The 16,792-nt window shown below is 43.3% G+C and overlaps 1 protein-coding gene across 1 annotated transcript in view; it reads right to left on the bottom strand.

Annotated features, from left to right (window-relative positions):
- Positions 1-16,792, bottom strand: part of FRMPD3 (FERM and PDZ domain containing 3) — a 75,569-nt gene that overhangs the window by 49,877 nt on the left and 8,900 nt on the right.

Raw genomic sequence — 16,792 nt, forward strand, 5'->3', positions numbered from 1 at the left:
AGCAAAATAAAATGAAATCAAACAACAACAAAAAGGGTGAAAATGCTATGTTGTGAACCATACTCAGTTCCCACAGTCCTCTCTCTGGATGTAGATGGCTCTCTTCATCACTGAAAACTGGAAATGGTTTGAATCCTCTAATTGTTGAAGATGGCCAGGTCCATCAGAATTGATCATCATATAGGATTGTTGTTGACGTATATAATCATCTCCTATTCCTGCTCATTTCACTCAGCATCAGTTCGTGTAAGTCTCTCCAGGCCTTTCTGAAATCATCCTGTGGGTCATTTCTTACAGAACAGTAATATTCCATAATATTCATATACCACAATTTATTCAGCCATTCTCCAATTGATGGGCATCCCCTCAGTTTCCAGTTTCTGGCCACTACAAAGAGGGCTGCCACAAACATTCTTGCACATACAGGTCCCTTTCCCTTCTTTAAACTCTCTTTGGGATATAAGCCCAGTAGTAGCACTGCTGGATCAAAGGGTACAGTTTGATCACTTTTTGAGCATAATTCCAATTGGTCTCCAGAATGGCTGGATGTATTCACAATTCTACCAACAATGTATCAATGTCCCCATTTTCCCACATCCCCTCCAATATTCATCATTATCTTTTCCTTTCATCTTAGCCAATCTGACAGGTGTGCAGTGGTATCTCAGAGTTGTCTTAATTTGCATTTCTCTAATCAATAGTGATTTGGAGCATCTTTTCATATGACTAGAAACGCTTTCAATTTCTTTATCTGAAAATTGTCTGTTCATATCCTCTGACCATTTATCACTTGGAGAATGGCTTGAACTATTATGAGTTTGAGTCAGTTTTCTATACATTTTAGAAACGAGGCCTTTATCGGAACCTTTGGATGTAAAAATGTTTTCACAATTTATTGGGAAATTCTTTAGGGAAGAAATGGGGAAATTGGCAATTCTTTAGCAATCATGGCAGCCAGCATCTTCAGAGCTGTTTTCAGAGTTGGGCTTTCCTGAAGCTTTTTCTCAGTTACTTCACAAGTACACACAGTGGGTTCCCTGACCTCCCAGTGCTAAAGGCCATTTTGGACACACTACGGTATCTGTGGGCTAAAAACCTATCAAGTCAAGTCAAGGGTTGGAATGATGGGCTCCAAAAGGCCCACAGAGCTTGGCAATCTCAGGAGCTCTGTAACAACAGGTAGAACCCAAAGGCATTCATATTCTCACTTTGGTCGGGAAAATCTTGAACCAAAAGAAATAATCACACATAAACAAAGACTTCTAAGCAGGAGTCTAGGATTGGCCAGAGCCAAGAATTGGAAGAACCAGGTAGGTCAGTGGCTAGACAGGAAGTGGAATACCCATTCAGAAAGGCAGAGATCCAAAAGCAAAGGAGAGGATTTGGCTCTCGTGTTGGCCTTTCCCGCTGGTATGTGGGGACTGAGGTATTTACTTGGCCGGGCCAAGATCGTAGAGTTTTGGCAGGAAGGAAAGCCCAAGACCACCATTCTTTGGGAACCTGAGGCTAGGGATCATCAGCAACTGCCTGGCCCATAGCAGGCAGCCAACAAGGGTTTATCAATTGCTTGAAAGGAAAGCTGCTCACTTGGAGCAAAAAGGACAGGGGAGATCCTTGCTTGCTCTTTGGGCAGGTGGGTAGAGCTGGCAGTGTTGATTAGGATTTCCCAATGATTCAAATCGATTGAAGGCTCCCAATGCTCCCCTGTGGGCTAAGGGAAACATCTCCAAGCAGTAGGGGAGGCAGGTGAGCACAGGCAAACTAAAAAGTCACTGTGAACCTGATCCATCTTAGGGCTCTGGGTTCAAGATTAATAATTTGAGAAAGGCCTATCACAGGCCTCTGAGTGCATGTGAAGCCTCGAGTAGAAGACAAGGAGCATTCATCATATGCCAAGTATACTTTCAGCAGGGGTGGGAGGATGGGAGAAGAAGGAGTTGCCCAGATAGCTCTTACACATAGAATGGGTCTCTCCCAGGAGCTCTTGAAGTCCAGTTGGATTGCTCCATTATCTGGGTCATTACCCATGGTGATTGGGTTCCCTGGAACCCAGAGAGCACTAATGGGGCCTGAACTCCAGCTTGAGACTAGAGATTTCACTGCCATGGGTGGAGCTGTGGACAGCACCAACAGATGTCTGGCAATTGGGCTCTAGTTACCCGACATGTTCTGTGCAGCTCCTTCTGGGAGTCCTCCTTGTGAACAGCAAATAACATGGTCATGGGTCAGCTTGTGCTCAGAATGGCCTCATGGGAAGAAGAGCAAAGAAAAGGAAGTGGGACACAAGACCTATTCCCAGAAAGGGACATAGGAGAAAAGAACAAGATCAAGTCCTTCAGTTGTAAGGACAGTGGGATCCGAAAATAATCAGACAGTGTTATTGAGGACCAGCCTTAGCTCAGCACTCAACTCTAGAGAGGCAGTTATACTTCAAAGGGACAAACAGCAAGAATGGAGATGGATTCATAGGGTGGTCATAAAGTTGGATTGTCACTGATGCTTATCAAGGGCATTCAAGGAAAAAACCTTTACTAAGGTTTCTAACTTGGATCCAGACTAACTCAAACTCAATTGAACCATCTAATGCACAGTTCCTGTGAAGCCCAAACTGGAAAGAAGTGTCTTGTATGCATCAGCTTTGGAGGGTCCAACCTGTGCATCTCCCCCTTCAAGGAAACATGATCTGAATGCAAAGCTGCGATGGTACTTCGAAAAATGCTTAAAAGATAAAAGGCCAATGCACGTTGTCCCATTCCTCTGAAAGTTCAGAGACTTTGTGGAGGTTATGCTACACTTAGGGTTATTGCGCCTTTCCCCACCCTCCCCACCGCCCCGGTGAGAATCAACCAGTGAACAGTGGGCTGCCTGTACTACAGCAGGGGCCAATCTTTGAACAGATCATAGATTCAGAGTGGGAAGGGACCCCATCTAATCCAACTTCTCAAATTTTCCCCTCAACAGTGTCCCAAATAAGCACTGACTCAGCTTCTCCCTGGGTACAGGGGATTTGGTGTCAGAGGATTTGAACTCTGCTTCTGCTACTTGTTACCTACATGACAAGACATAATTACCCTTCCCTGGCCTCGGTTTTCTCCCTTATAAAAATGAGGGGCCCAGATGGACTACATGATCTCTCAGGTCCTCTCCAGTATGGTGCTAGGACTCCTAGTAGCAGGCAACTGATTTCCTTATTCAGGGACCAGTGGAGGTTGCCTCATTTGGGGTCTGAGTGAGAGCAGTCCCTTTGGTATCCCGGTTTACCCCCCAATCCCTCTTGCTTGCAGGGCCTGGCCCCTTGACGCAAGCAGTGACTTGCCTTTAGCACCACTTTTGAAGGAAGACTTTGTGGCGTGTTCTACCATAATTGCTTTTCTGGGAGATTTCCTACAGCCTGAAACACAGTATGGTTCATTCAGGCTTCACTTCTGTAAGGAGTTTGTTTGATCAGCCCGAGTGCCTTTCAGGTCCTTGGGCCAAGAACAGAGAGACCTGGTCCTGGACACTCCAACAAATAACCTCACAGTCCATTCTTGGGCTCCCATGGTAGAGCTAAACCCAAACAGGAGATAGTCTGAGCTTTATTATTTGTGCCCCAAGTCACCTAGGCCTTTCATTCGTAACTGGCCCTCTCTTCAGTCTGCCAAAGCTTAAGACTGAGTCCCCAGTAGGCAAAGGGAATTTAACAGATTCTATGGGTTCACCATTTCTGTCCATTCCCAACCCAGTGGAGGAGGCCTCCATGTTAGGGTTTTATACTACTGCTCCCCCTCTGAACCCAGGCTGGGGACTGGGTAGTAGGGTTTGGTCAAACAACTTTTCCTCAGGGGCTAAGGCCCCCAGGCTTCCAGCCTCTTGGGCCTGTGCACTTTCTGCTGTCCCACAGTCTTACCTAGCTCTAACATATGTAACCTTGAGCCAATCACTTCTCCTTCCCAGGTCTCAGTTTCCTCCTCTGTAAAATGAGGTGGGTTGGACAAGCTGGTGCCCACGGCTTCTCCCAGCTCTAGATTTGGGGTCAACTCCTCAAAATGGTACAACGACCTGAGATTTTCTGTCTTCAATACTATTCTCCCTCCCTTGACCTGCTCCATACCCTCTGGTCAAAGGCAGAACTTTCTAGAACCCTCCAGATTCCGATATATGCATGGCATTTCCGCCACACCAGTTTGTGCTCCCACTACCCTCCTTTTGGCTAGCCGAAAGCTGTTATAAACAACTGAATGCACCAGGCCCAGTACTGGCTGCCTTTTCAACAGACAGAGCATAGCCTGGAGCCTTAGGCCCTTACAAATACCTCATCCCATGGCTGCAGAGAGTCCAATGAGGCTGGAGAGAAATCAAAGTTCCCCTTTGGTAGAAGGGGATAAAATGAGCCCCGGAGAGGAAGCGTCTTTGTCACTAGAGTCGAACATAAAATAGATGACTATATCTGGGATGTTATTTGATGAATTTTGCTACTGTTCAAAATCCCCTCTCCAACTAGTCTTTTTAATGTCATAGACTTACCTCTTGGGGTCAAAATATATTTCTAGAAGATTCATTACTTCAGCACCCACTTGGCATCTAGACAAAAAGAGAACACCTTTTTGCTCTTCTTTGTTTCCTCAGTCCTAGCACTATGCCCGGCACATAGTAGGTGCTTAATAAATGCTTGCTGACTTCACTTGTGAGATCATAAAAAAATGTTATTTGGGAGGTAGAAATCTCTAACCAGAAACAGCTATAAATTCGTTCTCACAATTTTGTTTCTTCATTCCCTGGTGGAGAGTAAGGTCCTGAAGGAATGGGTTATGGAAGTATAGGTGGGTTGGAATAAAGACTGTCTGAACCAATAATCTATACCTAGATCTATCTGTCATACCCGACTCTTTGTGACCCCATTTGGGATTTTCTCTCGAGAGATCCTGGAATGGATTGCCATTTCCTTCTCCAACTCATTTTACAGAGGAGGAAAATGAAGCAAATGGGGTTAATTGACATTTTCACAGTCACTCAGCTAATAAGTGTCCAAGGCTAAATCTGAATCGGGAAGATGAGTCTTCCCGACTCCAGGTCCAGCACTTGATCCACTGCAGCACCACCTAGCTGTCCACCTACAGCTCTTATATTTATCGAGAGATCTATATAGATAGCTGTACACAAGATAGAAAGATATCCCTTGTGTCCTTGCTGATCCAAAACTTAACCTGCAACTAACCAGATAGCCGAGTAGTTATTCTTTTAGGAATTTCTCAAACTTCAGAAACTTAAAAAATCCAAACCCAGGCATATACATGCCTGAAAAGTAACAAAAAAGAGAGTAAGAGACTAGAGGAGAGGAGATGAAAAGATGAGGGCAATACAGAGACAATTAGAGGGAAAAAGCTTCTATGCCTGAGAAAAAGGTAACTGGAAACCCAGCTGGGTCTAGTCTTCTTCCCCTCAGGCTGGACCTAATGAGAAGAGGCTAATAATATTCTGGGATGTGAGCAACGGTGGGAAAGAGGGGAAAGAAAAACCTAATAAATTCTTAATTGATTGATAGGGAATACAGGAATCCTGAAGGATCCTTCCCAAAACCCTCAAAACCAACCCCCCCTAAAACTCTAGTTCATAAGCAGAATGCTCATAAAATAGAAGGAAGAATGAGTAGAAATCAAAGAAAGGCCGAAACACTTACTGAAAAAAAACAATCAAAATTCCATGATCAAAAAGAGAATTCTGAAGCTTCCCCAGGGATTGTAGACTACTAAGACATTCTAGAAATGGAGAAGATTCAAAGGTGAAACAAAAGAGGTTCAAAGAAGAAATAAAAATATTAAAAACATTCAAAATTAAGTTAGTTGGGAAACCAGAGCTTTTAACACAGAATTCAAAGAAGCCAATAATGGAATACAAAACTTAGAGGATAAGATGAACATTCTTTCCATAGAATCAGAGACTCTGAAAGAGAAAATGACATAGTTGGAATATAAAAATATAGAAGTGAAAGAAAAGTGGGCATAAAAGAAGCAAAGGAAAAATATTAAAATTCAACATATGCCAGTGAATGACCTGAACTTAAGAGTAAACTAAAGGACAAAGAAGGATCACAAAGGAAGAAAAAAGACCTAAAGTTTAAAGATTTAAGGGGAAGTTGAATAATCAGAAAAAAGAAAAGTGAGTGGGAGAAAGGGATGATTTAATACTCCAACGACTGCATCCTGAAGCTTTGTCGAAATAAATCTCCATTTCTTATAAGAATATCAAAATGAGAAGTAATGCAGACAGGGAGCAAGGAAGTAAGAGTCAGGGGGAAGCTATAGATGCAACCCTATAAAATTTGTAGGTATTGAAAGACATAAAAATGTCTTTATGCTCCCAACAACAGCATGGGTTCTAAAAGCAATGGAGGGAAGGGATTAGATAAAAGAAAGGAAAAGAATATGGGATGGATAAAAACCTGTACAAAAGGAAGATGAATCTATAAAAATATATGGAAGCCATGAGCCTGCAAATCCCAACTTGAAATGTGAATGGGTTAAATGATTTGATAGCTCCCAAATAGTTAACCGGATAAGAAAGAGATCCCCAAACTGTCACAGATGAGAACAACTGAAAATCTAAGATAGACCAAATAGAAATGAGAGGCTGAAACAAAATTTTCCATGAAGCAGGAAATTGAGGTTGGGGAGAAAAAGCCAGGACCATCAAAATGCTATCTATAGTATAGAGCAAAAAAAATTGATTCTCAACACTGAGAGAGTATGGGCACATGTACCACACCTAAACAAACCATAGATACTAGAATAATATCAACAGTAAGTGGCCATCCACTAATGGATATAGAGTCTAAATTCATAAAGGAAAACTTAACTCAATCAGAAAAAAGTCAATTATTATTACTACATCTTGGGGAGATTTAATGTTCTTTCCAGAGCTAGATTAAATTGAAAAGAAAAAGGGAAATATAGAGCTGAATGAAGTGCTAGACAAGTTAATCAGAATCATTTATGGAATTTTCTAAGTGGGAGCCAGATAAAGATGTACAGGAGTCAGAAGACTGGCCTTGAAATCAGGAAGACCCAAGTCCACGTCTAAAATACTGTATGTGTAGCCTTGGGAAAGTCGCTGTAGTGCATAAACAGCTGAGATTGTCAGTGACACAGGATGTGCCAACCTATATTGAGAGAGCTTCTTTAGCTGGGAGTTGCCTATATTTAAGAATGGGAATATTCATAGGCATATTTCTTATTGTTTTACAAAAACATATCATGTACTTGAGTAAAGAGAAATGATCAATCCATGTCAAAAAGTAGAAATATACAGGCCATAATACAACAAAATTATATTTAATATTAAAAACAGAAGCAAAAGATACGGTCTGAAAAGGAGGCCCAATAGTGACATTCTGAATAATGAGTCAAAGAATAGATCAGAGAAACAATTAATTACTGAAAGATAATTGGGAGACAACATACCAAAATATATGGGATCCGGCTAAAGCATTCTTCAGAAGACAAATTGTTATCTTAGAAAACATTCAATAATAAAATAAAAGAGAGGACTAATGAACTAAGTATACATTTAGAAGGAACAATTAGGAAATAAATGACCACAAAATTAGCACAGAAAAGGATATCTTGAAAATTAGAAGATAGATAACACTAAAAACAAGACTGTGGAATTGATAAACAAAATTAAAAGCTGGTTTTGGGAAAATACTAATGAGGTTGATAAACCTTTAGCTGACCCAATCAAAAAGAGGGAGGAAAATCTAATTACCCAAATAATAAATGGATAAGGCAAAATCACAACAGAGGGAAAAATGATTAGAACTCATTAAGCACAATTAGAATCTAGCAAAAGAGAATTTAAAAGAAATACAAAAATATGAAATTCCCAAATTAACAAAACATGAAGCAGAAATCATAAACAACCCAATTAGAAAATGAAATTAAACAGCCATAAAGGAACTACCAAAGAAAAAAATCCCTGGTCCAGATAGATTTACAGGGGAATTCTATTCAAGAACTATTAATAATTAAGTTATAAAAATTATCTTTAAAAATTGAGAAAGAAAACAATAACAAACTCCTTTAATGAGACAAATATGGTTCTGATATGAAAACTAGGGAAATATAGAGAACTTAGACAAACAATAACACAGAAATCCCACTGTCAGATATATCCCTCAAGGAGATCAAAGACGGAAAGTTACAAAATATTCCTAGCAACACTTTTTGTGGTAATCAAGGATTGCAAGCAAAGTTGGTGCCCATTGACTAGGAAGTGGCCAAGTAAATGGGGGTACATGAACGTAATAGAATATGATCACATCTTCAGAAGAACTAATGAATTCAGAGAAGCACGGAAGGCTTACAAACTGCTGCAGAGTAAAATGAACAGAAACAGAAACAACCAAACAGAAAGCAGATTCTGTATCATTTTAATGGCCAAGTTTGGCCCCAAAGATAAGAAAAATGCAACTTAAAATTTTTTTCGGAAGGTGTGAAGGACTAGGTATGGAATAGTCTTTGCAGAGGTAGGGAACAATAGGTATGGAGCACTGCACACACTATCAGACTACTCGTATGTTGGTTGCTTCTGAAGAACTACTTTTCCCCCCTTTCTTTTTAAAAAATTATTTGGATGATCAACAGGAGGATTTTAGAAAGGCCTGGAGAGACTTATAGGAACTGATGCTGAGTGAAATGAGCAGGACCAGGAGATCATTATATACTTCAACAACAATACTATATGATGATCAATTCTGATGGACGTGGACCTCTTCAGCAATGAGATGAACCAAATCAATTCCAATACAGCAGTAATGAACTGAACCAGCTACGCCCAGCAAAAGATCTCTGGGAGATGACTATGAACCATTACATAGAATTCCCAATCCCTCTATTTTTGTCCGCCTGCATTTTTGATTTTCTTCACAGGCTAATTGTACACTATTTCAAAGTCTGATTCTTTTTGTACAGCAAAATAACTGCTTGGACATGTAAACTAATATTGCATTTGATTTATATTTTAACATATTTAACAAGTATTGGTCATCCTGCCGTCTAGGGGAGGGGGTGGGGGGAAGGAGGGGAAAAATTGGAACAAAAGGTTTGGTAATTGTAAATTGACTGTAAATATACCCATGCATATAACTTGTAAATAAAAAGCTATATAAAAAAATTGTTTGAATGGGCTGATTTACTGGTAAGAAAGACTTTAACTTGGTACATCTGGGCTTCAGAAACACTTGCTGACATTATGTGATGATCAGCTGTGATGGACTTGGCTCTCCTCAGCAATGCGGCAAATTAAGACAATTCCAATAGACTTGGAATGCAAAATGCTATCTGCATTCAGAGAGAGAACTATGGAGACTGAATGTGGATCAAAGCATAGTATTTCCCCCCCTTTTATGTTTGCTTTTTCTTTCTCCTGTTTTTTCCCTTTTGGTCCGATTTTTTCTTGCATAATATGACAAATATGGAAATATGTGTAAAAGAATTGCACATGTTTAAGCTATATCGTATTGCTTGCTATCTTGGGGAGGGAAAAGGTAAGGGAGGAAGAGAGAAAAATCTGGAACACAAAGTCTTACAAAAGTCAATGTTGAAAATTATTTTTACATGTATTTGGAAAACTACTATTAAGATAAAAAGAAAGATACTTGGAGATTTCAAAATAAAATTAGGGGTAAAGAAAAAAAGAAAAAAAAAAGAAAAACTTGCCATATCAGCCTTACCTGGCACCTTTTGCTTGTCCGTGCCGTGCCCCCTTCACAGAAAAGGGGGACACAAAAAGCCAACACCCCCCTGGAGGAGACGGTCTGGCCAGGGAAACGCTGCAGACAGGCTGGCAAAGACCCCTTCTTCATCAGAACACAAGAGGCTTCCCTTACCACACCCTGCCAGAGGTCCTGGGGCTTGGGACACATGCATATGTGGGAGGGAGAATAAACAAAGAGGGGCTCAGACATTCTGTTCAGGCATAGCAATCGCTAACCTCTTGACACAACATCATCATGGCCTCCCTCTTCAGAATTCTCCTCGGCCAAGGCCTCGGGCAACTTAAAGCACAGGCCAGTTACCAGGCACAAAAAACAACTCTGGGGAGGGAAGAAGTCTACCTGAGAGTGGTGAGAAGAGTTCCCAATTCCATGGCACTTTAAGTCTTGCTTCATTCGATCCTCAAAAAAACCCTAAAAGGTGGGTGCTACTATCATTATCTCTCCAAGTCTCTCAATACTCTTTCTAATACAGTACCCTACAGCTAGAAGGGACCTGGGAGTTATCTAACTCGGGCCCCTCATTTTACAGAGGAGGAAACCAAGTCCTACAGCAGAGAAGTGACCTGTTTGCTCAAGGTCACCACAGCTTAGTATGTCCCTTTCACTTCTAGGAATCGCTTTGCCTTTTGCCTTGGAGCAAAAAGACTTGTGTTTGACATCAGTGTCCATTACATGCTCCCACATGTAAGGACAAGGACACTGGTGTTACTCGCCTTCCCTGCATATGGTGAGAAAAGCACTGTCTAAAAATCTCTAAGTAGGTAAAAGAATGGCAGTTCTTATTAGGGACCACGCCTTGTAATGTTCCCACCATATTCTGCTACCCATTTTAGCTCTCTGAGTCTAAGTCACTGGCCCAACTTGACTAGGCTGGCTGAGGGCAGGGCCTTTGCCTTCCTCAGCTTTGGCAGCTTAGCCCAGGCCCAACCCTCGAACCTCCTCCCTCTTCAGCACCTCCCGCTCCTTGGACAGCTCCACCAAAGCGCAGGTCCTGAACAACTCTTCAGACAGCTGGGCTCCCCTTTTGCACTCTAGCTCCTCTTTTCTTACAGCTTGACCTCTCTTGCTCCAGTGACTTCCCAAAGAGGGGACAGGCAGCCTGAGATCGTCCTACCTAACAACTGTTGCTAAGCAGGATGTGACCAATGATTCAAGGTGAGGCTGGCTGGCTGGGTTCCAACCCAAGACTATTCCCCTTTGTGTTTATGGGGAGGTAGACAGAGATGTGACAGCCCAAGTGTCAGAGAGTCATCATTTCCCTCCACTTCTGGCCTTGTGACTTATTCCACTACCTTCACAGAGTTTGGCTCCTGAATAGTCTTCTCATGTTTAACCTATCTGTGCCTCAGTTTTAAGCCTCTTCTATAGAATGGGTTTCAAAATACATGTGGTTCTTTCTGTTATTGTTTGCTTGCATTTTTGTTTTCCTTCTCAGGTGTTTTCTTTCTTTCTAGATCATATTTTTCTTGTGCAGCAAGGTAACTGTATAAATACGGATACATAGATTGTAGTTAACATATACTTTAACATATTTAATATGTATTGGACTACCTGTCATTTGGGGGGGGAAGGAGAGGAAAATTTGGAACTATCAAGTTGCTATAGAAATGGAGACTCCTATCAGGGAACCTAGCCCATCCCAGGATAATAATCCTGCTGACTGCAGGATTGCTCTCACCTGGTAGCCAAAAACAGACTGGTTCTCGCAATGAAAAATTCAGCACTGAGGCAGGGGGATAGTCACACTTGGTAGGCAGAGGCAGACTTCTCCAGTGCCTGAATCCCACCATCAGAGACTTATTACTCTGAGGTTTATGTCCAGGCCTTGCAAAAAGGACATTATATGCAAAGGAGAACATTAACCTAATCTTGCTATTGAAATATAGGTGCTAATTTCTCCCTCAGAATTATATTTGGAAGAACCCAAGTTCAGAGTTAGAGGACAAAGGTTTCAATCTCAACTTCAAGGGGTGTTAATGGCTGTGTGACCTTCAGCAAGTCAGAGGGAGGAGAGGAGGGTAGAAATTGCAGAGCAAAGATGAATGAAATGACAGAAGGCCACATTATTGGCATCTATTTTGCTTCTGTTTTCTTTACCCTCTCAAATTCTCTGATGGTGTGATCTAGCCAGAGCTGGCAGATAGGTGGCCCAGTGGATTGATTTCTGGGTCTGGAGTCAAGAACTGAATTCAAATTCTGTCTCAGGCATTTACTAGCTGTGTGACTTTGGTCACTTAACTTCTGTCTGACTCGGTTTCCTCAACTGTAAAATAAGGATCACAATAGCACCTACCTGCCAGAGTTGTGAGGATCAAACACACAATAGGTGCTGAGAAATGTTTGTCCCCTCCTTTTCCTTCCCCTGACATCTCAAATTCTCTGTAACTGTCAATAGTGTCTGTCATCTTGGGAAATAGAGATTTCTGTCAACTCCCTGGGGGTAATCCCCTGTCTGAGTACCTGGATACTCTCTCATCTAAGAGGGGAGGGAGTGGCTACTGGAAAGGCCTCAGTAGTCTGGTCTCTTGCCAACTGTCTGAATGATCCCTAGAAGGCACAATGCCCAGGAGTGAAGCACCTGTCCAAGCAGGTGAGGAGTAACTAAGCAAAGGTCTCCAAACCAGACGCCCTCTGGCAATCACCCAGAGGCACAGTGTCACCAAAGGAACGGACCAACCAAGCTGCCAATCCATAATCGCTCCCAAGGGAGATTTTTAGCCCTTCCCCTTCCCTCCAGACACATTTGACAGACGCGGACAAACTTTCTTAAAGCCCTATTACCAGACTTCCGGCATGGGGACAGATGGGAGGCCTGTGCCGGATGAGACACAGATGTCTCACAGCATTCGGGTCACAAGGTGTGACTGCTGCTGCTGGGGTTCTAGTAGCAGCCAGAGAGTGGTGGGAATCTTTGGTCGGCGCAGTCCTTCATGTAAGAATTCACAAACCGAAGAGTTTTAGGTGGCAAAAAGGGAAACTTATTGTTGGATGAAAAGCCAGCTTTGCTAGAAAGACTGACTTCTTCAGTGGCAAAGTCCTGACAGAGAAATAACAAAAGGATTTTCACTGAGAAGAGAATGTTTTTACAGCGGGCAGGGTCCTGGAAGCTATGCCAAAGAGGCAAAGCATACTACTTGGGCCATTCTGCAAAGAATGAGTGAGCAGAAACCTATTTTATGAGCAGATCTTGGCAGGGGGCTGGGGGCAGTTTGGGCTGATCGGACCAGGATCTCCCAATTGAAATTACTTTGAAGGCTTTTTCAGCCTGAATTTTGAATGGGGATCTGGCTATCAGTGGGGGTGATTTGCCTTAGAAATGGACCAGCCTGAGAAATATACTCTCATAGCCTCTTTGGAGTCTGGGAGGCCAAGAATCAAAGGGGACAGAATTTCAGAGTGTTAATTTTACAGATCAAAAGGGAACACAGTTTCACACACCCATGGCTGCCACAGGGCCCGTGAGGGCTAACAGAGGAGTTGGGCCCTACCCCATCCTCCTATTAGGGGCTGAGGAAATCATTCTAGAAGTTAGAAGGCACATGCAGATCATATGCCACATGAGCTACACCCCCGTTCTGCATGCAATTCCGAGTCTTTATGGGGGAGGCAAAGAGAGACAGATATAGGGAAGGAGGAGAGAGACACAGAGAAAGGCAGCGAGGAAAGACAGCAGGGCAAGGGAGGGAGCCAGAAGGGCAATGTGAAAAGGGTCTATAACCAGAAGTACATTGCAGAAGGAAGGAATACAAATAGATAGATAAAAATGGGTCTAAGCCTGCGATTTCATCAGTTCAACAAGTTCTTGCTCCATACATGTTCTCAACCAATGTAGGCCAGTACCTTCTTGATGTGTGTGTATATATATATATATATATATATATATATATATATATATATATATATATACATATATATATGTATATATATATATACATATATATAGTGTGTGTGTATATATATATATATATATATATACATATATATACATGTATATGTGTGTGTGTATATATATGTATGTATAGTCTTGGACAGTCTCTAGGGCACTGAAAAATCAAGTGACCTGTCCAGGATGACACAGCCAATCCACTGATCAAAGGTAGGCTTTGAATGGAGCCTTTTGGACTCCAAGACTGACTTGTTATCCACCATCCTCTAAGAGTTCCTATTGTATGGTACTTTAGGGTTAAAAACTTACCTCAAGTGAGGCTCCCAAAGTGTTTTGTAAATATCTCATTTTGGTCTCAAAAGAAGTGTGAGGGGCAGATGCTACTGTTATCTCCATTTAGCAGATAAGGAAGGGGAGTGGTCTACAGAAATAGGCTGGGAAGGTTTTCCCAGGAGACTGGGCCAATGCAATTGATATCCTGATCTGGGATATGTGGTACTGCACGAGGAAGCAAAAATGCCACTAAAGAACCCCAAATGATGGCAACTGGGCCCACCCAAGGCTATCCAGAAGATATCTGGGCTAAAGGGGACATCTGTCTAGGCGCCCAGGTACCGGAAAGGTATCAAACACTTGAGAAAAATTGCTGACCTTCGGATGACCCAACAAAGGCACCTGAGAAATGGCAACTGCTATTGACCCATAGGCCTCTGGTTACCTATCTTTATACACATTGCAGGCATCCTTGATGAAGGTATGAGAAAGGAACAGACAGATTTCTAAAGCCCAGTTACCTGGGAAAAGCTGACATTTATATAGCACCTACTATGTCCCAACTACCATGCTAGACACTTTTCAAAATTTGTCTTTACAGCAACCTGGAGAGATGGTGCTAGTATGATTCTCATTTTACAGGTGAGGAAACTGAGGCAAACAGAGGTTAAATGATTCACCCAGGGTTCCATGGCTGTAAGTATCTGAGGCTGGATTTGAATTCAGGTCCCCCTGATCCAGTGATCCAGCCACTATATCAGCTAGCTGCCTCTCAAAAAATAAGACACAAGATTTCATCATGTCCCACCATTTGTCAGTTAGGAACGACCAACCCCAAAGACTTTCCAACCCTAAATCAGCTAAGAGGTTTGGACCAGAGACCCTGGCGATGATCAAGAAAGAGAAATTTAAAAATAGACTTAAGGCTTATGGAAGCTCCTGAGCCGACTAGCTGTTCTGTATTCCCAAAGCTTGTCTCCCAGAAACAAGATTCTCCTTTTGCAGATGAAAAGCTTGTCATAGCCAAGGTTCTGGGAACTGTCAGACTCTCCTAAAGAGAGAAAAGCAGCCAAAGGTTTTGCCCCAGTCTGAAGCTGAACACGTGACATTCCCCGGCCTCTCAGCTCAAAGAGAAGGTGGAACCCACTCCTTTTTCTAAGTTTAAGAGGCTTTCGGCACCTAAGCCGAAGACTCCAGCCAAGGGAAGAGATGGAAGCAGATGTTCCACAAGCTCATGTCTGGTGGAGCCACGAGTGACAAACAGCCGTCACACCAGAGCAGCGGGGACTAAAACCTGATAAGAAGAAACGTCATCCACACGGCTGACAGGCCGGGAACAGGCCCAGCAGAAACAATCTACCGGCACCCTCAGTATGCCCTTCAGGGTCGGGGGTGTGAGCGACCCCTCCATATGTGCCCCGGCGGTCCATATTCCCTATGGTGCTATAGTCGCGAGAGCACCGGGATTGGAGTCAGGAAGACTCTTTCTGAGTCCAAATCTGATCTGGGACATTAACTAACTATATGACCCCAAGCCAGTCACTTCACTTGGTTACCTCTGTTTCCTCATCTGTAAAATGAGCTGGAGAAGGAAATGGTAAAAACCATTTGGATAAGAAAACCCCAGAGAAATAGCCAGGACTCTATAACAACCTGCGTGTACTCTCCCCGACCCTGGCGATAGTTATGGGCCAGTGAGCCCCGGCTCTCACTACTTTTATTACGACGGCATTTTGTGGAATTCTTTGCTTTGAAATAATGGTGGGCTCTGGCTGACCAGTCCGAGTCACTGCAGGGGAGGAGATTGGGGAGTAAATGCCCACAGAGTCCCTCGAACCTGAAGTGGGGCATACCTGGCAAGTTGGGGGGTGCCTCTGGCTGCTTCGCTGATATTGTCAGGGAGGATCAAGCATGTGCAGTAATTCTAGGGAAGACAGGAGACACGGGGAGAGGCAGACAGCCTATTCCTGCCTTTCAGGACCTTGTGATAGCAGAGCCAGGACCAATATGAAGAGAGATTTAGGATTGCTCTGAGTAATAAATTCCCACGAAGCAAGGTGCAGACAATCTCCTGCCCTTAAAAGATTTGATCCCCTGGAAGCCCATCATGTCCCCAAGGTCTGGAGACGGGATTATTCATTCCCCACTGTCTGAGTTCTATATCCGCCGTCCCTGAGCCCAAGGGGAGGCTGCTCTGTCCCCGAGTCAACTGAGGTGGGCCGACAATGGAAGAGGGAAGAAATAACCCCACCGCCATCATCTAGACCGTCACCCCAATCCCCTTTCCTTCAGAGATCCGGGGGGGGTGCAGAGGTCTATTCGTTTTCCATAGCAAGAAGGGTCTGAGGTTCGGGGCAGGGCTGCACACAGTGAAGGTCTGGATGGCCCAGGACCACGGGAAGTCCCAGAACATCTGGGGAGGGAGAGGAGAAGGCAGAAAAGGGGAAAGGAGGGGCCCAGCACACTCATTCTAACAGTTGGGTCATACCCAGCTCCAACAAGTGGCTTCTGAATATGTGGGAGTGGGTGAGGAGGGAGCCTCCCGGTCGGCGTGAGGAGGACAAGAAAGCCAGCCCCACCTGGCAAAGGTGGCAGGGGAGCATCACATGACTCAGCACACAAGCCTAAGGGCCCCCCTGCTGTCTGGAGAAGCCACCTGAATTGGAGCCACTAGAAGAAAAGGTGATGTGCATATGTTTGCATATTCTTCCTGCCAATGTTTTCCCCATTCATGCAAATTCTCATTACATGGCATTTCTTAGGAGCCCCAGCTGGGCCTCCTGAGTGCTGAGGTTGTGTTTGCCTGCATTTCCTGGCACGGAGAGGAGCGGGACCCAGGAGCCTGATCCTCTGCTCCGTGGGGAGCCCTAGATACCTGA

Source organism: Sarcophilus harrisii, chromosome X, assembly GCF_902635505.1.
Source record: "Sarcophilus harrisii chromosome X, mSarHar1.11, whole genome shotgun sequence".
Lineage (NCBI taxonomy): Eukaryota > Metazoa > Chordata > Mammalia > Dasyuromorphia > Dasyuridae > Sarcophilus > Sarcophilus harrisii.